A 24,326-nucleotide genomic window follows, 5' to 3' on the forward strand; every position below is an offset into this window, starting at 1 on the left:
ATGCCGACTCTGGGATCCATCACAGTCCTGCCGTCCGGAAAGCAAATAGCCCCAAATGAGGAGATTGGATTTAGTGGGGTCTGGAGACAGTTACTCCCGAGGCCCGAGCGCCGTTCCAGCTCTCCCTCAGGCTGCATTCGGGGGAAATGCTAGTGTCCCGGGATGCATTCTTTTTCAAGAAAATTTCTCCAAAATGAAAATAGATTAATCATTTTGCTGATTGCAAAGTTAATGTGTGTCCGCTGTAAAAACAACAACACAATAACAAAAACACACAACCCAAAAAACTAAGCCAACAAACAAAAACAAAATACTAAAACCACAGACAATACAGAGAAATACGAATATGAAGAAGGGAATAGAAAGCATAATTTCACCAGCCAGAGTAACTTTTGTTATTTTGGTGTGTTTATTTTTCCAGAGATTTCTTTTATGTACACACACACACACACACACACACACACACACATATTCTCTCTCCTTCCCCTGTCTCTCGCCCCCTCTCTCACCTCCTCACACATGTGCTGTCCTATCCTCTCCTCACATCTTTTTTGGTTGTTTTTGTTAATTCTCACCCGAGGATATTTTTTCCATTGATTTTTAGAGAGAATGGAAGGGAGGGAGACACATTGGTTGGTTGCCCCCATAGGCACCCTGACCCAGGGCCAGGGATCTGAACCTGCAACTCAGGTACATGCCCTTGACCAGAATTGAACCTGTGACCCTTTAGTCCAAGGGATGGTGCTCTAACCACTGAGCAACCGGCTAGGACTCCTCACATCTTCTTTATTCTCCTCTCCGCTCCTGTGATCAACATGTTGGCCGGTCCATGTTCACATGGCTCAACGTGGCTGACCCACCGCGCTCACGTCTTTATCTGCTCTATGTAACCAACCAGCAGAGGCGGCCAGCCCCTCCGTGTTCCATCCCAAATCCCAAAGACAGAGTATCCAATGCACCCACTCGAATCAGCTGTGGAATGACCATGGGCTCATGTGGACATCAACAACCAGGTCCCCTTGTTGGAGGTGGGGAGGGGACCGTGGGAGTCTGTCTGCCATTTTTAACAAACAGCCCTTCACTGACTCTCAAACAGTATCCCATATGTGTTGGCCGGTCCTTGCTCACGTCCTGCTCACACGGAGAGGAAGCGGCTTATGAAAGTCCTTCCCTTAGCGCGTAGCACACCCACGGCTGAAATGAAGGGGTCTTCTGCTCAGCTCTGGGTTAACTGTGTCCAGGCGGCCCTACCCCATCACAGGAGTGGGATAAAGTCAGATGACAAGTAAGAATGTGAGAAGATGAAGTGTACTCCCTCATACAGAAGCAGGGGGCATCCGAGGCTCCATCACCAGAAAGGCAGGAGGGAGGAAGGGAGCTAGGAACCACGTGGGCAAAAGATGACCTTCCGCCGACGGAAGGGCAGGGACAGGCCACCTTGGGAGAGGGCACTGGCCCGGTGGGAAGTTTTAGGCAGTGGAGTCTGTTGCCCTGTGGAATCTCCAGGAAAAGCTCGGCAGCTCACGTGCGTTGGTTGAAAGGGGCTGTGTTCTGCGTCAATGCTGACATCAGTTCAGACAGGGGCACCCTGTGGGGCCAGCCGACTTCTGGGTTACATCTGTCACAGGAGGAAATGAGGGGGTGCCTCACTGAGAGATTGCGAGGAGTGGCTGCAGACAGCATCTCACACAGGCAAGTGGCCTCTCCCAGGTGGCCATCCCTGCCCCCCGGCGCAGGCACTCCATAAATGCCCCCGCGTGTGCACGCTTCCCTGGGGTCGGCCTGCTTCCTCCAGGCTGGCTGCCTCTTTCTCTCTGAGAAATGACCAGGCATCTCGGTCCTTGGCTGCGCAGAGGGCTGCACATTGGCATGAGCCTGGAGTGTGAGTTGGGAGTGGCCTGGGCCTCTGGGTGGGTGCGGGGGGCGGGGGGCGGTGTCTCGGGGCTGCTCTTGATCTTTTCCCTCCTCCCCAACCACTGCGCCAAGACCTCGAGCTAATTTCGGCCACTTGGACTTTTTACCACCTGGAATCCAGTCCCCCGGGAGCATTTTCTCGGAGGGGAGAAGCACTAATAAAGCTGTTCCTTGGAGGCAAGAACACCATGAAGCCCTTTCCTGGGATGGTTCGCCCCACTTTTTCCCAGAAATCCTATGGCATCTCAGAAAGTGCCTCTCCATTTGTCTTCCTGAGGCAATGAGTGGTAAATAGACGAATTGGGAGTGAAACATTTTTCTCCGTCCTAAGATATTCTGCTCTGGGAATGGCTTTACAGACAGCTGGAAACTGATCATGGTGCCCAGGACATAGATTTCCGGGAGGAGGGTCCCACGGCTGAGCCAGCACCAACACTTCACCGAAGCCACCGCCCTTTACGTCCTTCCCCGTGACCAAGACAGTGACTGCTTGCGTCACTGGAGAGGACAAGTGGTCCTTAAACAGCATGGGGTTCAACCGCAGGTCCTCTTATCCATGGATATTTTTCAATAAATACGTACAGTAGTGAAAATGTATTTTCTCTTCCTTATAATTTCCTGTACAGCATTTCTTCCTCTCTAGTTTGCTCTATTACAAGAATACAGTATATAGTATACTAGAGGCCCGATGCACGAAATGCATGCAAGAGTAGGCCTTCTTTCCCCTGGTGCCTGCTTCCCTCGCAGCCCTGGCTTTATCTGGAAGGACGTCTGGAAGGATGTCCAGTCTAATTAGCATGTTATGCTTTTATTATTATAGATAGATGTGACCTACAAAACATGTGTGAGTTGACTGTTTATGTTCTTGGTAAGGCTTCCAATCACCAGTAGGCCATTAGTAGTTAAGTTCTGGGGGGAGTCAAAATTTATAAACAGAGGCCCTCGCTGGTTTGGCTCAGTGGTTGGAGCATCAGCCCTCAGACTAAAGGATCTCGGGTTTGATTCCAGTCAAGGGCACGTACCTGGGTTGCAGGCTCGATCCCTGTCCTGGTCTGGGTGCTTGTGGGAGGCAACCAATCAATGTGTCTCTCGCACATCAATGTTTCTCTCGTTCTCTCTGACTCTCCCCCTCCCTTCCACTCTCTCTAAAAAAAAATCAATGAAAAAAAATCCTCTAGTGAAAATTAAAAAAAAACAAGTTATAAACAGATTTTCAAATGTGCAAGGGGTCAGCACCCCTACCCTCCACATTGCCTGAGAGTCTACTGTACAAGTGACCAAAAGCTTGGGAAGGAAGTCACCACTTGTGTCTCTCTCAGGACTGGGGGTGTGGAAACACAGGCCTCTACACTGAAGATCAGATCATGTCTTTAGCCAAGATGAGGATCAGGAAGGATGGGGCGGGGGAATGATGGTTATGGGCATCTGATCCACCAGTTAATGTTGTCTTGCTTCTCATTTTCAGACAGAACTTGTTACATGAAGTCTCCAGTCCAGAATGCGGTCTCGTCGCCCAAGGGTGTCCTTGCTCCAGTATGCGGGCTAATTCTTGACTGAGCACACGGGAGACCCAAGCTGGTAAGTACTTGAAAACTTCTTTACATGGCCTGGTGAAATCTAGGCTTTAAGAAATGGGAAGCCAATTGGAGAGAGAGGGGCAGCCCTAAGAAATTTTAGTCTCTATTGCCTGCCACCAGGCATCTTAGGTTGTTTACAAGACAACAGAGAAATCAGCTCAGCAGGAAAATCAGTTTGTTAGGTACAGAAATTCAGTTAGAAGTAGTAATAATAAATATTAAATAACTAGGGGCCCAGTGCACGAATTCATGAACCTTGAAAGGAACTGTGGGCCATGAGGCTGTGGTGGGCACAAGGGTGGGTCTCAGTCCATCCTCTATGCCTCCTCCCGGCCCCTCCCACCACGGACCCGGGTCCCCTGTCTGCCAGCAGCCCCATGCGCCCCGCCTATACCCACTGATGGCGCAGAGCGATTGGGTCTGGCGCCGGCAGTGGATGCGAGCAGGGCCAGTGCTGTCAGCGGGTGCGAGCAGTGGCTGCTGCCCCAGTCGCCCCTTAGGAGCAAGGGGAGGGGAGAAGCCCTCAGGGGCCAGACCAAATGATTTCACAGGCCTTATATAGCCTGTGGGCCGGACGGTCCCCATCCCTGCACAGATCCTTGAATAAGGCCTATTGCTGCGCTCACACTTCCGTTCCTTCAAGCACATTCTGTTCACTCCTCTGCCAAGTCGCCCAGTTTGAGTATTGTAGTGAGATAACATTGTTATCTGAAAAGACAAACACTTTCACCTTTCGAAAAAAATCATTGGCTGATCTCATGCATTTAGTCATCTCAGTGAACTTGAAAACCAACTACTTGGGCACACTCCCTTCCCTAATTTGCATTTCACAAAAATAATCACTGTTATTTTGTTGTAGAATTCCATTGCATCTTCAGCAACCTGGAGGAAACACGTCTCTACACTGTTGAATCTCTTCATTTAATTCAATCTCCTTAAATGCCCCTTAGGAATGTTTAGCAGTTTTCTGCATATGGGTATTACACTTTTTGTATTGTGTTTATTCCCCTAGGCATTTTGTGAAAATTGTTGCTATTTTGGCAGGATCCTTTTTGTTTCTCTATCTGCTATTCGTTGCTGTTGAAGAAGCGATTGATTTGTGAATGTTTTCTTTGGTATCCTGGCGACATAACTGGACTCTTAATTGGGTTTTGACATTTTTCAATGGTTTCCGTGGTGTTTTCCAAGTAGGCTAGTGTATCATCTGCAATGACATTTTCCCCCTTTTCGTGACCATTTGTTTCTGTTTTATGAATTCTTATGTTGCTGAAGCCTTCCAGGAAAAATGTTAAATGTTAATGGTGATAGTGACCATCATTGTCTTATTTTGAGTCTCATAAAAATACTTGCAGTAAGTCACCATTACCTATTACCCTGGCTGTGGTTTTGAGATAGATAATCATTAGAATGTTCAAAAACAAAAACAAAAACCCAGCAATTTTTCTATCCCAAGTTTTCTGCAAGGGTTTTTGGTGAATGGATGGTATTGTGTTTTAAATGCCTTTTATGAATCTGTTGAGGTGATTATACATTTCTACTTTGACTACTAGACAAACCACTTAATACTCTATTCCTAGCATAAGCCATCCTTGACACCGCAGATCATTCTTCTAATGTGCTGTTTAGATTAGTTAGTGAGGGTTTGGGCATTGGTGATTCTGGATGAGGTTAATCTGTAGCTTTGCTTTTGGTGCCAGTTTGGTCATATGTTACTGTTATCAGAGGGATGCTGGCTTCAGACAGTGAAGTAAGCTGCACTTCACCTTCGCCTTCGCCTGGGTCCTGGGGCAAATCACATGCATTGGGATGGCCTGTTTCCTCCTCGTTGAAAACTGACTGTTCAGATTGGCCTTGGAATCTTCCCTGGAACATTGTTCTCATGACACTTGTTCTGTTCTAGCCTTCTGTTTTTTCATTCAGTCTGGCAACTTATATTTCCAGGATATTAATACTTTTGTTAAAATGTAAATTATATGTTTAGCTAGGATGATGGGCCCTGGAGTAAGGACCAAAGAAGCAGCGGGTGAGGGAGCTGAGGCTTGGCGGGGGGCGGGGGGGGGGAGGGGGGTCAGTCTGTCTGGTGTCCCACGGTTAAGAGTGGTAGAACAGGACGCGCACCCTTATTTATCTGTTTGGCTCGCACGCACAGAGAATTAAAACCGGCTCCTGCTGCCCCCAGGCCTGGGGACGGAACCAGTCCAAGTTTGTTGAATGAATGAATGTTATCGTTCACCCGCTTCCACGGAGGTGAACTGGGGAGCATTTTAGAGAAATCGATGGCTATGAAAAAAAAAAAAAAAAAGGTGAAATCCACCCCATCGCCCACAGGAAGCAAGGACATTTAGCTGGTACCAGGAGACCTTTAAATAATGACGTGCACACGCCGCGCCCGGGATTGAAAGAGACAAGCATCCCAATGGCTTCCCCTGGGCCTCCCCTCCCCCTTGGGCCGTCAGGGCTGCAGACGGGACCCGCTGCCTTCAACACGGGTCTTGCATTAGAGACGTGTCAACAGAGATTAGCTCAGCCCCACATGCCGCCATTTGTTAGGCCACCTCCACCAACCCCGTAATCTAATCTGGGCCGGAGCCGTTTCTCTTCCAGGTTAAATGTATTAAAGCAGCAGGGATGTTGGCCTCTCTCTCTCTGACAAGCCTGACCCCACTCCAAACCCCGCTCCCCCTGGAGACGCCAGGGGTCAGAACCTCCTCGGGGTGGAAGAGGGCTCGCCGTGAAGAGCGAGAGATGGGAGAATATTGGAAACATATTCTCCAGGCCTCCCCGCTGTAGCAATCCGAGAGGAACACGAGGCGACAAGTTAAAGCTTTTACTGCTGGAAATAGTTTTCCTTTCCAGGGTTTCAACAAGAATTTGATAAAGATACTGGTGGGGTCGGAGAGGAGAGGAGGAAGCAGATGGTCCTGGGAGGCAGGGATGCTGAGCCGCCCCGCAAGGAAATTTATGGAGGACGCGTTTTCACGGCCCAGATCCGTTCCCATTACACGTGTCTTTTAATCGCGCGATATTTTTTAGGCAAATAAATGTTTCATCGGCAGATCTTGCCTTTCTTTTTCCTTTGAGCCCCCTTGAAAGGCTGTCTCGTTGCCGGGGTGTATCTGTGTGGCTCGCGACCGTGCCCACTCCGCTTCTCATCCAGGCTGAGATGAGAGGGTCTTCCTTTTCTTCTGGACATGCCTGGATCTGCTGCTCGCCTGTTTGTTCTTGGGCTGGGTCTCCCCTCCCCCCAAAGCTATCCCCCCTTTATCTCTGCAGATCCAAGTCTTTAAGGTTTTATTTCTTCTTTAGCATCTCTTATCTCCATGCATTTTATTTATTTTTGTAAATATATTTTTATTAAATTCAGAGAAGAAGGGAGAGGGGGAGAGAGAGAGAGAAACATCTATGATGAGAGAGAATCATGGATCGGCTGCCTCCTGCACGCCCCACACTGGGGATGGAGCCCGCATCCCGGGCCTGTGCCCTGACTGGGAATCAAACCGTGACCTTCTGGTTCACACATAAGTCAATGCTCAACCACTGAGCCACACCGGCTGAGCAACTCCACACATTTTAAAATTGATAACCACTGCCCTGGGCCAGCTACCAGCTACTGGCACCTCCATCATGGTCAGAAATGGTTAGGGTTTGGGGTTTTGATTTTTACTGTAGTACACAGCCGGGAAAGGGCACGGGTCCTGACGGTCCAGCTTGATGAGTTGTCACAAACTGAATACATGGTGTAACCAGCACCGTGAGCCACAGCACGTTATCAGTCACCGTGGGTCCCCTTCCCGTACGCCAGGCCTGCTGGACTCTGGACTTCTAACACCACAAATTCATTTCAGCTTTCTGTACTTCACCGAAATGGACTTTTACTAGTAACATCTGCACTCTTTGGCATCCACTTCGTTCACTCAATATTATTTTTGTTCGTTATCTATTTTGTTATTATTTCCCCCACGCTAGTGTGGGGAGTGGGGGATCATGCTTCACAATCGCTGCCTAGGGTTTATGTGCCGCGATTGTGACTGTGCCAGTTATCTCTCTGTCAGGGGGCCTTCGGGTGGTTTCCACTGCTACTGCCATGAACAGCACAGGGCGTGTCTTTTGGTGAACATATGTGTGCACTAGAGAGTGGGTTTTCAAATCACAACAATCTGAGCACTCCCCTCTTTCAAAAGTGTCACTAGATCTTAGTTGTCTTTAAGGATGAAGGCCTTAGTCCTTCCCCGGCCTTCACGGGTCTAGAGAATCTGGCCTCTGCTGATTTTTCCATCCTGACAAGTATCAGAAGCACAGATGTGTGCAGGAGCCAGGCAGGAAACATACATGGGTGAAGTAGGAAGCAACAGGGAGGGGCGGGGACTGCGGCCAACAGGAGAAACAGGAGCTACTGGGCCCCAGCTGACAGTGGACACGTGCAAATGTGGGTCCGGCCTGGTCAGACTGCCCCTGTTTTAAAGAGAAGTCGGAAGGGTTTATTTGTATGTGAAATCTGCCACTTTTTAAATGTTAAGCATTCTCAGGATGGTCTTAAGCATTGCGTGCATAAAAAAATACACATGCGTGGGTTGCATCTGGCCTCTGGCCCAGCAGGCGGAAGCCCCTAGCCCTTGCTTACCCCCCACACATCATTCTTATACCCCTGCCCTCTATCCCGAACTTCCCACAGCTCCTCCCGCACTTCCCACAGCTCTTCCCACACTTCCCGCAGCTCCTCCCGCGCTTCCCGCGGCTCCTCCCCCGCTTCCCGCAGCTCCTCCCGCGCTTCCCGCAGCTCCTCCCGCGCTTCCCGCAGCTCCTCCCGCGCTTCCCGCAGCACTTCCCACAGCTCCTCCCGCGCTTCCCGCAGCTCCTCCCGCACTTCCCGCAGCTCCTCCCGCACTTCCCACAGCTCCTCCCGCGCTTCCCGCAGCTCCTCCCGCACTTCCCGCAGCTCCTCCCGCAGCTCCTCCCGCGCTTCCCACAGCTCCTCCCGCACTTCCCACAGCTCCTCCCGCACTTCCCACAGCTCCTCCCGCGCTTCCCGCAGCTCCTCCCGCAGCTCCTCCCGCACTTCCCGCAGCTCCTCCCGCAGCTCCTCCCGCACTTCCCACAGCTCCTCCCGCGCTTCCCACAGCTCCTCCCGCACTTCCCACCGCTCCTCCCGCACTTCCCGCCGCTCCTCCCGCACTTCCCGCAGCTCCTCCCGCACTTCCCGCAGCTCCTCCCGCAGCTCCTCCCGCACTTCCCGCAGCTCCTCCCGCGCTTCCCACCGCTCCTCCCGCACTTCCCACTGCTCCTCCCGCACTTCCCGCAGCTCCTCCCGCAGCTCCTCCCGCACTTCCCGCAGCTCCTCCCGCGCTTCCCACCGCTCCTCCCGCACTTCCCACTGCTCCTCCCGCACTTCCCGCAGCTCCTCCCGCAGCTCCTCCCGCACTTCCCGCAGCTCCTCCCGAACTTCCCACCATTCCTCCACCTGCCCTGTGGTCCACTCCCAGGCTCTGCACTCTGTGTTTCTTCTTCCTGGAACATGTTTACTCCACACAGACTCCTTAGCTCCTACCTGGTTCCCACCTGCTCTCAGGAAGGCTCCCCCCAAATCCTCACAGTGAGGAAAGGAACCCGCTGGGACATCCCCAGTCATTGCCTGACCCTGCCAGGGCACCTGGACCGGGATGATCCATTGGACCAGGGACCTGACCCAGCAGGTGCTCCCAAACAGTGAGTGACGAAGACCTCCCCTTATTTGACTATGGGGTGGCAGGCACATTTCTGTCTCCCCTATCCATAGCAAAAGGGACCCGTCACTCCCCTGCTTAAAACCTGCCCCAAACTCTTGTACAATTTCAACAACACGAATTAGACTCTCAGATGCCAGCAGGGGTCACATGAGAGAGCTGAGAGAGGCAAGCTCAGAGTGGCAGTAGGGAGCATGCGGTGAACAGGGGACGCCTGAGAGATCCTGGGAGGGGGCGTCTCTGTCCTTCCTCTCCATTGCCCTTCACGGAACCTGGAACATTGTAGGCCCTCATTGAATAAATGCTACCTTCTTATTTGCTTAAAAGTGAAGTCGGATCTTTATTGACGATGAGGAGGAGAGCCCAAAGGTGTAGCCCTGGGCACACCTGGTTACGGGAGCCTGGCGGAGCTTTGGAGCAGAGAAGCGGGAGGACCCTCTGAGGATGGGACTTTAAATAAGGAGCGTCCAGGCTGGGGGGACAGTGAGAGCAAAGGTCCCAGGGAGGGGCCCGCCTGGCATGTTGTGGGAACAGAAACACAGGCCTGGGCATTAGTGAACTGAGCTGGGGAGCGTGGGGCGAGGTGAGCCGGAGGCGCGCTCCAGGCCCGATGGTCAGGCCCCGGGCCGTGCTGAGAGCGCAGCCTCTATTGTAGACTTGGCAGGAACCGGCTAACTCTACACTCCAGCTAACCACCCAGTGCTGACTCAGCGCCCTGCTCCCCCCTGTTTTTCCCCTCTGATTCTTGGCTTCTGTTACTAGTTTCACTGCTCATACTCTTTCCCCTACGTCTGGGCCCCACCCAGCCCAACTGAACATCCCATCCCTTGGGGAGGAGCCCAGACTGTGTAAGCTACGGACGCTCTGCATGTGACTCTGCTGCACACTGACTGTAGCTGACCAGTGGGTCAAAATTTCATCTGCCTCTGTATCATCCATCTACCTATGTATCTGTGTGTACATCAATCACCCATCTATCGTCACTATTATCTCCATGTCATCTGTCTATCCATCAGCCCTCATCACTATTATCTCTATTATCTATCTGTCTGTCTATCCATCTATCCATCCATTAATCTGTCCTCTATCATCTACCTACCCATCTCTCTATTTACCTATTTATCTACATATTCATTTTTAATTAAGGAAATCCAAAATATAGGGTGTCCCAAAAATATATACACACACTGAATAATTGTAAAGGCAGTATTTATTAAAATACATTTCATTTTAAAAATTGAGCTATCAGCTGTTAAAGTGTGTATATATTTTGGGGGACATGCTGTATATTAAAATGGCATCTTTGACTCTCTGAATACAGCAGCTGAGACTTGACATTTATAAAAATAACAAAAGAGAAATACAGAGGAAGAAAGAAGGGGTGAGTCTCACTGAAAAAGTAAATGTCTCGTTTTGCTAGTATTCGCAACACTACAAAGAATAAGCAGGCACCTAGATAATGTTCTCCATCCGCGTGGATCTCCTTAGGAAAAATTCCTAAAGTGGAATTGCTTAGACAAGAAGTTTTCAAAGGTTTTGATACATATTGTCAAGTTGTTCCATAGCGCTAGCAGCGACCCAGCCCTCCCTCAATCACATTTGTTTGTCTTGAAAAGACAACTTCCAGAAGAGAGACACATCAGGAAGAATTGTAGCTGCGTGTGTGTCAAAGGGGTAAGTCTTTTACATAAAGTAGCTATGGAATAAGCGAAGCTCGAAAACACAAAAGGAAAATAAAATGAAGTAGGACGTGGGCTAATAAATTACTGAGAATAAAAAAAGTCACTAATGAATATTTTAAAAAAAACATAATTCACATACATTAGTTAGCAAAGAAACCCAAGCTATAATTGAAATAACACATTTCATTCTCAATTTTGCAATTAAAATCAATCTGGCATCAATCAATTCATATTCTTGTGAGGGTCTGATGAAATGGACATTCCTATAATGTTGCTATAATGTTGGTGGGATTCGGAATTTGTACAGCTTTCTCATGGCATTTGGCACTCTGCATAGAAATCCTGTAAGTCCTCATATTCTTTGAGCAATTCCACTTCTAGGAATTTTCTTCTCAAGGCATAAATATGAATATGCAGAAATATTAGCTACCAGCTTACTCATTGTACTGTTAAAAATAATAGCAAAAAAAAAAGTTGGAACCAAACTAAATATTCACCAAAACTGATTGGTTAGATCTGAGAAAATGACGCAGTCTGTAAAACCCAAGATATAGAAAACTGCTAGCATCCGTTGATAAGAGAAAAAGAGGAGTGGACTGTGCGTACAAAATGATCTGTATTTATAACGTTCGGCACTCTCACACTCCCGGCTTATGCAAATTTCACTTAGGAAAGTCTTGTGCAATCAATTCATATTTTGCATAAATAAAAAAAAACCTCATTTGTAATCACTGTGAATTTTAAAGTTGTAAAAATTTGATGTGCTTTTGTGTGTGTGTGTGTGTGCAAACATGAACCATCATTCACATATTTTCCTTTATATTGTGGGATATCCCTGCAGGACCTCACTCAGTGCTGACTGCTTAAGATACGCCGGTTAGACACTTGACAGATGATTTTGCAGGCGGTTTTGATAGTGTTACTGGTGCTTACTGAACATTCCTGGCTGACTCCCTTTGCCCAGCGTGCTAGGTGATCCTGCCTTCCTTGTGATTGGGTGGGATCATGTGACTCATTCTAGCCAATGAGCTGCAAATGGAAGTGACAGGTGTCACTTTCTCACTGGAGCACTTAATATCTGGTATGAGACACCCCAGCCCCAAGATCTTTTTCCTCTGCTCTGTGGGCATCAGTATCCTGGTGATAGCTCCTCCAATATCTTAGTTCTTAAAGTGAGGAGGACAAGGAGCAGAGCCCTCAGCAAGCCCATGACGAATCTGCGGTGCGAATAAGAAAGGAGCCCTTGCCCTGGCTGATGTGGTGGTGTGGCCCAGTTGATTGGGCTTTGTTCTGGGCACTGAAAGGTTGCTGGTTTGATTCCTGGTCAGAGCCCATGCCCGGGTTACAGGCTCAATTCCTGGTGGGGGAACGTGCAGGAGGCAGTCAGTCAGTGTTTCCCTCTCACATCAATGTTTCTTTCTCTCCCTTTCCCTTCCTCTCTCTCTCTCTCTCTCTCTCTCTCAAAAAAATAAAATAAAATCAACAAATCTTTAAAAAAAAAAAGAGAAAAGATTTTACCCTTTAAAAAAAGAAAGAAGCCCTCATTGTTTTCACGGCTTGAGATTTGGGGGATGTTTGTTACTGCAGCATAACCTAGTCCCTTCACACTCCAAGGGTGACCTGCAGACTGGCTGCTGCACCTCACCTGGGAGCCTTTACAAATGCAGAACCTTGGGTTCCCTCCCACCTAGTGAATTAGAATCTGCATTTGACAAGGGCCCACTGGTGACCTGTATGCTGCCCTCACCCTTCCTGAAGGATCCTCAGGGAAAGAGAGGAGCATAGCATAGAGGTCAAGTTCATGTGCACTCAGGGTGGCATCTGGTGTAAGAATTCAGCAAACATTGATGGCCCTGGCCGGTTTGGCTCAGTGGATAGAGCGTCGGCCTGCAGACCGAAGGGTCCCGGGTTCGATTCCGATCAAGGGCACGTACATCGATTGAAGACTCCTCCCCAGCCCAGGCCCTGGTCGTGGCTCGTGCAGGAGACAAGCTATCGATGTGTTTCTTTCACATCCATGTTTCTCTCTGTCTTTCCCTCTCTCTTCCAATCTCCCTAAAAAATCAATGGAAAAATACTCTCCAGTGAGGATTAAAAAAAGAGAGAATTCAGCAAACATTGATCAGTGCACCCACCACACGAGGTCCCTGTCAGCCACGCCCTCACCTCCAGATGGTGTGTTTATTCACTTGTCCTCCTCTGCCCTGTTTCTGCAGCTCGTGTCCTGATTCCCTGACCCTCCAACCAGGAGACCTCCGGGCTCGACAGAAGCGTTCGCAAAGGTAAGAGCTGCTCTTTGCTTTGAATTCTGCAGCCAACGGTCACCTGCCTCTGAGAACTATGGGGAGGGTGCGCAGCAGCAGGACACACGTGTGCCTTCGCACACACAGGCATGCATAGCGTGTCTTCAGGCACACACGCTTTCCTTTCTGTCCACAGCAGACGGCGGAAGTACCCAAGGTGAGTACAGTATTCACACTGTTCGCCGCGTTCTGTCCTTCTCGGGGAGGCTCCGCGTTTTGTAATATGGAGAAACCAGAGTTAAGCTTTCCCAAGGCCGTGTGGGGCAGTGCTCAAGAAGGAAGCGTTTGGTGCTGGGCAGGCCTGGCTGCGAGGCCGGGGAGCACCAAGGCTTGCTTACCCTCCCTGTGCCTCAGTTTCCAGATTTGAACAGTGGCGCCTCAGCTCCTCCCTGCTGGGAACTGTCTTCCTCCCCCACCCTCCCTCCCTACCCTTACTTTGGGATCTGCTAGAGCTGAACAAACCCCTCTGGGAACCTAATGCAAGTTTGAGCCTCTTCTTAGAAAAAAATATATGCCATCTCTCTCGCCCCCCTGCCCTCTTTCTCTCTCTCACCTCGTGCACACTTTCAGAGGATTTAAAACAGACTAAATCCATTCATAATCTCCAGCCAAGGACCATCTACTTTAACACACAGTGGGCAAGAGTCTATTACTATGTATAGTTGAGTGTGTGTGTGTGTGTGTGTGTGTGTGTGTGTGAGAGAGAGAGAGAGAGAGAGAGCGCGAGCGAGCGAGCTGCTTACTGGGAACTGTTGGCTTTGCAGTGAGAATCACACATCAGGTCAAGTCCTGGGGCTTCTGCCCCCCAGGAAGCACAAGTCCCGTAGGAGACAGAAATGATGGTGAACCTCTGCCGTGGTGACCCCGCCCCGGTGTGTCAGGGACTAAGGGGTTTCGCTGAGTGTGGGATCTCAGTGCTAAAACTAGGAAGTCCTGGGAAATCTGGGACCAGTGGTCACTCTAATCTGATTAGGACCGCAGATGATACCAGCTGGCCAGAACGGCGGCGCTTTGGGGAACAAGGAGGCAGGTGACACCGAGGGATCTGGCTGGATGCTTCTAGAAAAGAACCAGGAACCGCCTGGGGCCCCCACCATCCCTGCCTGAGCTGAGGTTTTCAAGGACCCGGCTGCTGAAAGGGTGTGTGCCGGTTTTTGGAAGGAGAGGAGGTGGGCAGGAGACAGCAGGAACCGAAGCAGGCACGCTGCTTTTGGAGATGGGCATCAAATAATAGAACTTGAAAAATAAACGCAAAATAGAAAGGAATACATGCATCACATGGGATTTTTGAAAAGACGGGCATCCTGTAATTAGAGAAAAAAGACTTGCCCTTCCCTAGCATTGCCTTCTGGCAGGAAAAAACCAACGGAGCCACTTCATCACACAGATTCCTTCACGCTCCGGCAGGCAGGTGATAAAATCATCAGAGGAGGGTCGCCGAGCCCGGCTCCCACAGTCACGCTCGCCAAGTGTGCCGTGTCTAAAAGAATGAAGGCGGCTTGATTAAATGTTCGCTGGCTGCAGCCACTGTGCTAATTGGGAGACGGGCTTATTAGTTTAATGACTGCTCCAAATCATCAGAACTCATTAGCATTAGGGCCACAGCCTCCCTCCACCACAGCCCCAGGCTCCAGGCTGCCCCCGTCGCCATTCCTCTGTTTATATCCCTCTGTCTTAGGATGCTGTGCGTGTGCATCCATACACGGGTGCATTGGTATGTGTGCATACGTGTGTGCATGCACATGTGTGCGCCAGCTGAGGCTTTACCTACATGAGGATTCCAGCTCTTCTTCCTAAAACGAAAAGCTGCTATAGCCCCTTTCTGCTTTTAGCGCATCTATAAATATGCAAAAGGGTTTCTGAAAGTGTTTGAGCGAAATATTCTTTTGAGTTAGACTACAGAGTCTAAAAACCAGATTCCTTACTGTGACCCAAAGGCTCTATGTTGTTTCTCACCCTCCACCTGCTATGATTTATTCTCCTACGTGTTGCCTCCCCCCACGCCCCTCCAGACACACTGGCCTCCTTGCTTTAAATATACCAAGCGTGGTTCCTACCTCAGGGCCTTTGCACTGGCTGTTCTTCTGCCCGAAACACTCTTCCCCAGGATGGCAGGGTGGGGTGCTGCCCGACGCCCAGCTGTTTGCCCAGATGTCACCTCAGGGAGGCCTGTTCCGACCATCCCATTTGAACTGACAACCTCCCCAATTCCTCCCGCTTCACTTCACCCGCTTTCTTCATCCCTATTCAACATGCGGCTTGGTTTTCTTAGATATTCAGCGCCCTGTAACGTCATTGCTGTCTGTGTTGTTTACTGCTGTGTCCGGTGCTTTGCACTGTCAGGGTCGGTGCTCAATCAGTAATATCAGTCATTGTGGAATGAAAACATGAATGAACAAATGACTAAATGAATGAAGTCCACATGCAAGGAAATAGGATCTTAATGGACTCAGGGACATCAGCTGTGGGTGAGGATTCCGGATGTTCTAGAGGCGTTAGAACTGGCCGGCCCTCAGCCATACTGACCACCTGGGGACCCACCAGGAGTGGGAACGCTCCATGAGGGTGTGAAGCCTGGGTTTGCCTGGGGCAGATGGAGATGACTCGGGCCGATGCCATTCTCTGTCTTTCTGGAACTCAGGTTAGAGAGCGCTGAGCTGAGGTGACAGTGAAACGGGGAACAGAAGGCCTGAGGTGAAGCCGAGGCCACAGGAGTCACGGCCAAGGCCACAGGAACCTTGGCGAGTTGAAGTTGTGAGGAAGAAGGTTCCGGGCTGGGGGAGGAAGGTATGCAGGCAAGGAGAGGAAGAGGCTTCAAAATGAAGAGTGAGTGGCACTGAGTTATGTTCAGAGAGAGGAGGCCTGGCCGGTGTGGCACAGTAGGTTGAGCGTCACCCTGTGCATCGAGAGGTTGCTGGTTTGATTCCCAGGGAGGGCACGTGTCTGGGTTGAGGGCTCAATCCCCAGCAGGAGGCGCTGATCCATGTTTCTCTGTCATTGATGTTTCTCTGTCCCTCTCCTCTCCTCTCTCTCTAAAAATCAATTTTAAAACTCTTTTTAAAAATATAGGTATATATTCACATACAAATTTGATCAAATCTTGGATTTAAGACTTTTATTTTAAAACTAGAGGCCCGATGCATGAAAATTCATGCAAGAGTAGGCCTTCCTTCCCCCGGCTGCCGGCACCAGCTTCCCTCCAGCACCCAGGATCCGGGCTTCCCTCCTCCCACCTCCGGCAGGCACCTGGGACCTGGGTGGCTTCCCTCCAGCCCTGGTTTCGTCCGGAAGGACATCCGGTCTAATTAGCATATTACCCTTTTATTATTATAGATAATAAAGCACACTCACTCAATGTCAGCTACATTGTTGTATATTAACAGCTAATTCAGAGTCCCAGGGAATGTTAGAATAGGAAAGGCTCCGGTAAGTCCTGTAAGAAAAAAAGTTTTTTCAGGTTGTGTGTATAGAGTGTTTGGATCATTTTTTTAAAGTATTTGAAAAAATACACATGATGACCACAAAGAAGAAAATAAAAATGACCTGCAATTTGTTATTTGGAACTAAAACTATTTACTGTTTTATATCATTCCAAATTTTTTCTGTACATATATGTGTATATGTAGAAAACTATACATATGTGTGCATGTGTATGATAAAACTGTGTATACCTTTTAATAACCAACTCCAAATTTTCCCACTCAGTAACAGAATACATCTTTCTAGGCCAACTCCTTTGGAGCTGTTAAGTGGTGAGGAAAAGAGAAAGAGAGAGCCTGCCCCAATACAACCGACAACAAGCTCCGTGCGCGTGTGTACATGTGTGTGTACGTGTGTCTGCACATGCATGTGTGTGATGATGCGTTAGGGTCCTGTGCGTGTCTGTGATGATGCTGTTAGGGTTGAGAAGCAGCCGAAGGAGCAAACTTCATCTGTCTCTCTTCAACTTGAACTGATGGCTGGTGATCGAACTAATGGTCCCGGCACCTTGGCAACTTCGGAGGCCTTGCAGAGTGAGGGGTCGCTAAAGCGGAGAGTGAGAGGCCTGTTTATTCTCCTTTGATCAAACAAATGAAAAGAAAAACACCTTTAGCGTGGAGGTGTCGTTGAATTAGAAGGTTTTTCTCCTTCTCCACTCCTCCCCCAAAGAGCCAGCTTGAGAAATGGCTCCTCAAATATGAACGCGAAAAACCATCCTGGTCTTTTCATCTGCTCTCTGTGCAACACCGCGCGTGGGCGATAGGGGTCAAGTCTACGCACAAAACACAAAACTCAGCAGCGCCCCGCCCCGTGGCACTGTGGGCGGGGCTGCTCTAGTGGCTCAGCTTCTCTACATCGTGGGCTTCTTTCCGTGGTGCTTGTTCGTGGGCATTGGGACCCATTACTCTCTGCTTTTACACCCACTCGCCGAGCGTGGGGACCCAAAATCTTAGCCGTGTGACCAGGTGCTTGTTTAGCCTCTCCGAGTCTGTTTCCTCAATTCACAGCAAAGCTCATGACTATCCAGAAAGTTGCCCGAAGGATGAGAAGGAATAAAGCATTCCAAGCGCCTAGGACAGGGCCCCAAACAGAGTGACTGCTTCACATACTAGCTGTTGTCATTAGGAAGAGAGAGACGTGGCTTTTCAGCACCCTATAGACGGGCGCAGGTTGGGCGGGGTGTGGTTCGGCTCCGTTCTTCCTCTCCCCGGAAGCCAGCTCTGCCCCTCACAATCGCTGCTCCGCAGTTTCCCAAAACAGCAGGCGCTTCTGCCGGCTCCGGCGGCCCGGGCTCTGACTCCGCTTCCTCCTGACCCTGACCGTGGAGAATCGGCTGTCTCCCTGCGCCTCCCGGGCAGAACGGGGAGCCCTGATTTTCTGGGCGTGCTCTGTCCCTCGCTGGGTGCAGGCCAGGCTTGCTGGCCATTTCCATTTGCTAATGACTCCGGGCTGTGGAATCGAAGGCGGCCCTTAGAAGCCAGGTCTCAGGAGAGTTATTTCTGCCACCGAGAAAGGCTCCTGGTGGAGAACTACGTGAAAAACACAAAGGCCGGGTTGCCATCTCACGCAGTTGTCTTAACCTCCCTGAGCCTCGCTCTCCTTATCTGAGAATTGGCTGCACCCGGAGCCCTGCCTCTCGGCGTTTATGAGGACTCCGTGAGAGAGGACGGAAGGGCTTGGCCCCGTGTCTGACGCATTCAGATTGCTCACCCCGAAGCCATTCCTCGTTTATCTGCATGGTCAGGGTTTCATTCTCTCCGCTCGGCTGGCCTGCTTACTGTAAACCTTTTGCAAAATTTTAAAAAGGTTAAGCACGTGGTTGCATAGCTTTACAACATGAGAAGAAGTGTGTTTGTCGGTTACTCATCTTAAAGCCGCAGCCTGCCTCCAGGGGGACCTTTCTGTGGTCATCAGGGCTTGTCCCTGCACAGTCTCAGGACTCCCGAGCAGACCGACCACTCAGGAATGACACCCTTTCCGGTTGCTGCCGCCCGCAGCTGCCATTGCATCTGCCTGTGGATTCCCTTGCCTACTGGTCCGCACGTGCCTTTGTTGCTCGTTCCTTCTCCTCCTCTGGCCTCGCTGGCTCTGCCTGGGAAAGGGATGCCTAAGAGGAAAGGGGTCCCTGAAACCCTTTCCCACCCTCGCGTTCCTTTGCCCGGGATTGCAAAGCAGCTCCCACCCAGTCCAGCCTCCTGCCAGGCTCCGGGGAGCAAAGCCCCTGAAAGAAAGTTCCCTCTTTGTGTGCTGCTGGGCGGGCCGTCCTTTCGGCAGCCTGGGGTGGGATTAGGAGTTGGAGCAGTGCCCCTAAACCCTGTTCTCTATTTCATTTCCTTAATTTATCATGAGGATTTCTCACAATCCAGGGGGGAGAGGCACAGTGCCCCTGCCCGCTTCCCAGGCTGGGCCCACGATTCCTCAGCCTGTTCATCCCCCCAGCACAGGCCGTCCCCAGGGGCCATGGTGTGCTCTCTCGGGCGAGGTGACATGGCCGAGCCGGTTCTCTCCATCCACTTGCATTTCCTCATGTGGAGGTGCCTCCGCTTCTGATGAGGCCCATGTCTTGCTAGGAAGGCAGCTCCAGGAACAAATGTGACTTTTATGAGCAGCCCCTCCTGACATCCTTTGCCTGACTCAGAGTAGACCTTGGGGAGGCAGGCACGGGATGCTGGAGGACGTGGGCAGAAACGCTTGGGTGGGGCCGTTGGTTCCAACTTGAGTTGGTAGCCTGGCCCATAGGGGACGTGGGCAGAAAGATGCAGCATCCTGCACGCCCAGGACGGGAGGGGGCAGCGAGTAGGATGGGACAAAGGCACCGGAGAACCATGTCCTCCTCTCTCATGCCTTTCTCCTTTAACTGGAGGAGATTTACGTCTACATCAGCTGGTGTCACCAGGCTGAGAGTGGGCACCTGGAAACCCAGGCATATGCACACCATGGAGATGGGAAGCTTCTAGCTACGCACACAGCAGGTGGCCCCCAAGGCTCCCCTCCTCTGGTCCTGTGCCCAGATTCTGGCAACCCTTATACACCTATGCAGGGAACTCAGCCTTCTTCTTCCTCCTCCTCCCTCTCCTCCTCCTCCTCCTCCTCCTCCTCCTTCTTCTTCACTTTCATTCATCTCTTCTTTTGTTGTCATCCCTTTTCCTAGCTCTCCTCTCTTTCACTTTCTCTCATTTGCCTCTTGTTCTCCCCATCACCCCTCCCCCTTCTCATTTATATTTTCTCTTCTTTGTGCTCTCATCCCTCTTTCTCCATCACTTCCTGTTTCCTTCCTCTTTCTGTGTCCCTGCTTCTCCCCTGTAACAGTCCTTCTCAGTGTGTGGTCCTCAGACCTGCAGCACCAGCATCACCTAGCAACTCGTTAGCAACGCACATTCTCAGGTCCCGCCCGGTCCCGCTGCATGCGATGGGCAGGGCCCGGCAAGCTGTGTTTTAATAAGCCCTCCGGGGATTTGATGTGCATTAAAGTTGGAGACAATCACCATCTTAAGGGAAAATGGCAATGAAACAGGAAAAAAAAAAAAAGAGTATCTTTTGAGTGCTGATCCTGTAAGCCCCTCATTTCTAAACATGTCGAACCCTCCTCTGCCCATTAGCTAATGAGGACGCCGGACCACCGGCCTGGCGGACATGCTCTCAGGAACAACACAGGCAATCACACGCGGCTTCTCTGATTACTATCAAGCTCTAATCCCTTCGGCCAGCCCTCGGCTTTCCTGTCCCTGCGTTCTGCCATGACTCCTCCCGTCTTCGGTTGCTTTCACGACTACAAAGACCCAGGGACATCCGACCTCACGGCCAGTAGGTTGCAGTCTGGATCGGCATTTGCCAGAGTCTATTCGATACTCTGATATCGATAGGGGTTGGGTAGGAAAAGGCTTCCAGAGTCGAACATAAGTAAGGGACACGGATTAACCAGATTTCTTTATGGCAGGACATTGCTGGCCCCCAGTGCATGGTGCTTAGGGTTGGTAGCACGCCCTGAACTTGACCACAAACTCCATTTGCACAGGATGAGCACACCTGGAAATGCTGCTTAGGAGACCATGACCTTTGTCCCCAGAAGCCCCTGTCTGTGGCGTGAAAGAATGGGGACGGCCCTCAGTAGGCTGTTGACCTTGAAAGGTCTTACACCCAAAGGGTGTGGGCATTTCTCAGTGGCTCCTGGGCTCCCGCGCATGCCTCCCTGGTAGGCCTACATGGGTGACGTGCAGCTAGTCTCCCGGCTGTGCGACCAGCTTTCCCCCGGGCAGGGGCTGGGTCCGCTCTCAGGCGAAGGGCAGAAAGCTGTGCTCATGCTCCTGTTTCCCAGACGCGCCCAGAGCTCACTCCTGGAGCTTCAGATTTAGTCGATCCGACATGAATTCTGGAACCCAGGTTTCTTACACTCCCGGGAGCTCTGGACGTAGAGTGAGGATTGAGAAGCACTGGTTTACGCAAATCCATGCACCACGTTTATGTAACTACATTTGAGAGCTGCGGGCTCGGTCTAATGCTCCAAATAGCCAGAAGGCAGGACACCAGCCCCTTTCTGCAGCATCACCCTCGGGGCCTTCAGCATCGCCTGGGAGCTGGTTAGACAGGCAGATCCTCGGGCCTCGCCCATACCTGCTGCGTCAGACGCTCAGGTGGGGGAAGCCCTGCACTCGCAGCACAGCAAGCCCTGCTGGGCCCCGGTGCTCACTCAGCATTGAGCATCACTGGCCTTTTCTAAGGTCTTGGGGGCTGACCTTCTGCCACAGAGCCTCCCCTCTTTTCTCTGGACTCAACTCTGTAGCCTTGACCTCGCCCTAAATCATTGGACCCCAAGGGTGTGCCCTGATGGGCAAGAGCTCAGGCCCAGAGGCCAGAGGTCTAGGGTCTAGTTTCAGCTCCACCCCATGGAGCTGTGTGACCTTATCCAAGTCATAGAACGTATTTGTACCTCTATTTAAAAAATATATTTTTATTCATTTTGAGATATTGAGGAAGGGAAAGAGGGAGAGAAACATCGATGTGAGAGCAGAACATTGATCGGCTGCCTCCTGCACACTCCCTACTGGGGATCCAAAACTGGGCATGTGCCCTGACCAGGAATCAAACCAGCAACCCCTAGGTGCACGGGATGATGCCCAACCAACTGAGCCACACCAGCCAGGGCATACCTTGATTGTTTAACCTGTAAAATGGGAGTAATAATAATAGAGCCTATCTACAATAGAAGTGGTTGCACTGATTAAGTGACTTATTACATTCAATAGCCTGAACAGAGCGTGGCGCATAGTAGGTGCTCTGGACATGGTATTAATCAGGGTCCCCCAATGGAGGACAGATGCTTTAGACAGAGATAACGTGTCATCTAGGCCGTTTATCTTCCAGACAGAGCAGAGCAGCAGGCAAAATACCGAGCAGGCATCCGTCACGCCCCCCTGACGCGGCCATTGGCGGCTCAAGTTTAGGTCACGTGCCTTGCACCTGTTACACGGACAGGCACTTGCTTTTTCTTTAACTGAATGCCTGTGTGTGCCAGGCACTCGGCCAGGTCTTGGACAAACATTACCTCACCTAATCCTCAGCCCCAGCTTAGGAAGAAAGGCATGCCCTTACGTAAGAGCGTCATGGAGGGACTGGGAGGCGTTCGGTTGACTTCCCGTGTTAGCAGTTAGCAAATGGCAGACGCAGGATTAGAGAACAGGTGTGCTGAGAGTCAACACTCAGGTTTCCATCGACCCTCTGGGATGCACTGTCCTTGATCAGAAAGAGCCTCTTCTGCAGCCTCCATCGCCTCTTCTCGGTAGAACACGGTTCTATATGTGTTTATAAACCCAAACAATACGGAAATGTGGCCCATCGAGCAATGGACATATTCTGGTAATCCTAGCAGTTTCCTAGTAATTCCCACCAAGAACAACTGCTTTTTGTAGTCCTGAAAGCATTCGTCTGAGCCACACACCTTCACTTCTTTTTTCTGAAAATGAAATCATACTTTGCGTTTCTTAATATCCTGCCATTTTAACCTAATATATTGGGGGCATATTTCCCTGTCAACACATATGCATATATTTCATCCCCCTCAAAGGCTGTAAGGTAACCCATTTAAGGACTTACTCTAATTGATTTAACCAGTTTTCTATCAATGAATACTTAGATCATTTCTGATATTTTCTACGTGGCAGACAGCTCTACAGCAACCATCCTCACACTTAATTACATATTGTTCTGGAATATTGTTTCTTTAGGATGTACCACTGGAGATGGGTGCTCACATTTCTAAAGGTTTTAATCCAGACATTTCCACGTTTCCCTGAGACAGTGTCACGCCTGCTTCTACAGCGTGTCAGACTCCACGAGGAGACATGTGCCGTGTCTCTCTCCTGAGGCCTCTCAGAACGATGAGTCTCCCCGGTCCTCCGACGTGAACCCCCCGACGTGGGTTCACTCAGTGTCCTGTGGATTTAAAACTAGATCCGGGCCTCCCTGGCCCTGCCCACCGTGGACCATTTGCTTCATGCCAGTTGCCAGTACTTTCCAGCCACAGGCCGAGCTTGTTGGCAGGGTGCTCGGGCTGACCCTGCGTACCTTCCTGTGTAAATAGGCTGTTCTCTAGTTATAATTCATGGTGTTTGCACGCAGTGGAGGTCCTGCCCCAGAAGTGTTAACTTCATTGGATACCAACCACAGGGTTTTTTTCTTCCAAATCACCACCCCCTCCCAAAAAACAGCCAAAGGAAAAGAAATTGCCAAAGCTACAGACAGACCTTTATTTCTAACACGTTGCCCGAGCCCTCGAATTAAGTCATGTTTTCTCTGGCGAGACCTCACCCTTACATATATATATATTTTTTTTCTGCCAGTTTAGTCTATAAATGAAATGAAGTTACTGCCCCTATTAAAATGGAACATTGTGCCCTTAGTTTACTCGTAACTGGTGGGAAAAGCCCATTAAGTGTTTGTGAAATATGTCTTAAACGCAGGAATTTTAATCTAGTGGTCTAATAAACCCTTCTCCTTGACTCAAATGAAAGTCTTAGGTTTTCCGGCATCTATTCAGTTATTTGTTCCCCAAAACTTTCTTACGCAAACCTGACCCTGAGAACTGGGAGTTGAGAGCGTTCCTTGCATTGGGGTATTTTTTTGAAAGCACATCTTTCAAAGAATCAGGAAGTTTGACAGGTGTATTCCATGGTAAGATACTGTTTTAGGAACGTGCCTGAAATTCTTGCTTTTCCAGGGTAAAAACCATGAAATCTCTATGACTGTCCCAGGATGTGACAACTCCTAAGACCTCATAATATTCTCAGTACGTTCTTTTGCTGCAAAGTTTGATGACCATCTGAGAAAGTACACCCCTCTTTCTTTTAGAGCATATTTCTCGGGAGTTAGAAAGTTTCCTCCTTAGCACAAGCGACAAAGAACATCAAGCTGGACCTGAATATATTAGATCAGGTCTCAGACATGTTTTTGTTTATTATTATTACTAGAGGCCCATTGCACGAAATTCGTGCACGGGGTAGGAGGAGTCCCTCAGCCTGGCCTGCACCCTCTCCAATCCAGGACCCCTCGGGGGATGTCCGACTGCCTCTCGCAATCCGGGACCACTGGCTCCTAACTGCTCGCCTGCCTGCCTGCCTGATCACCCCAGCCCCTCTGCCTGCCTGCCTGATCACC

General features: G+C 50.2%; 1 long non-coding RNA gene across 1 annotated transcript in view; it reads left to right on the forward strand.

The window, feature by feature from the left end:
* Positions 1-13,175, forward strand: part of LOC307093916 — a 107,702-nt gene extending 94,527 nt beyond the window's left edge. The window contains exons 3-4 of the long non-coding RNA XR_013813014.1: positions 3,380-3,492; positions 13,110-13,175. This is a non-coding gene — a long non-coding RNA (uncharacterized lncRNA). The remainder of the gene's footprint in view (positions 1-3,379; positions 3,493-13,109) is intronic.
* Positions 13,176-24,326: the final 11,151 nt, after the last annotated feature.

The sequence above is a fragment of the Cnephaeus nilssonii genome (assembly GCF_951640355.1).
Source record: "Cnephaeus nilssonii genome assembly, chromosome: 22".
Lineage (NCBI taxonomy): Eukaryota > Metazoa > Chordata > Mammalia > Chiroptera > Vespertilionidae > Cnephaeus > Cnephaeus nilssonii.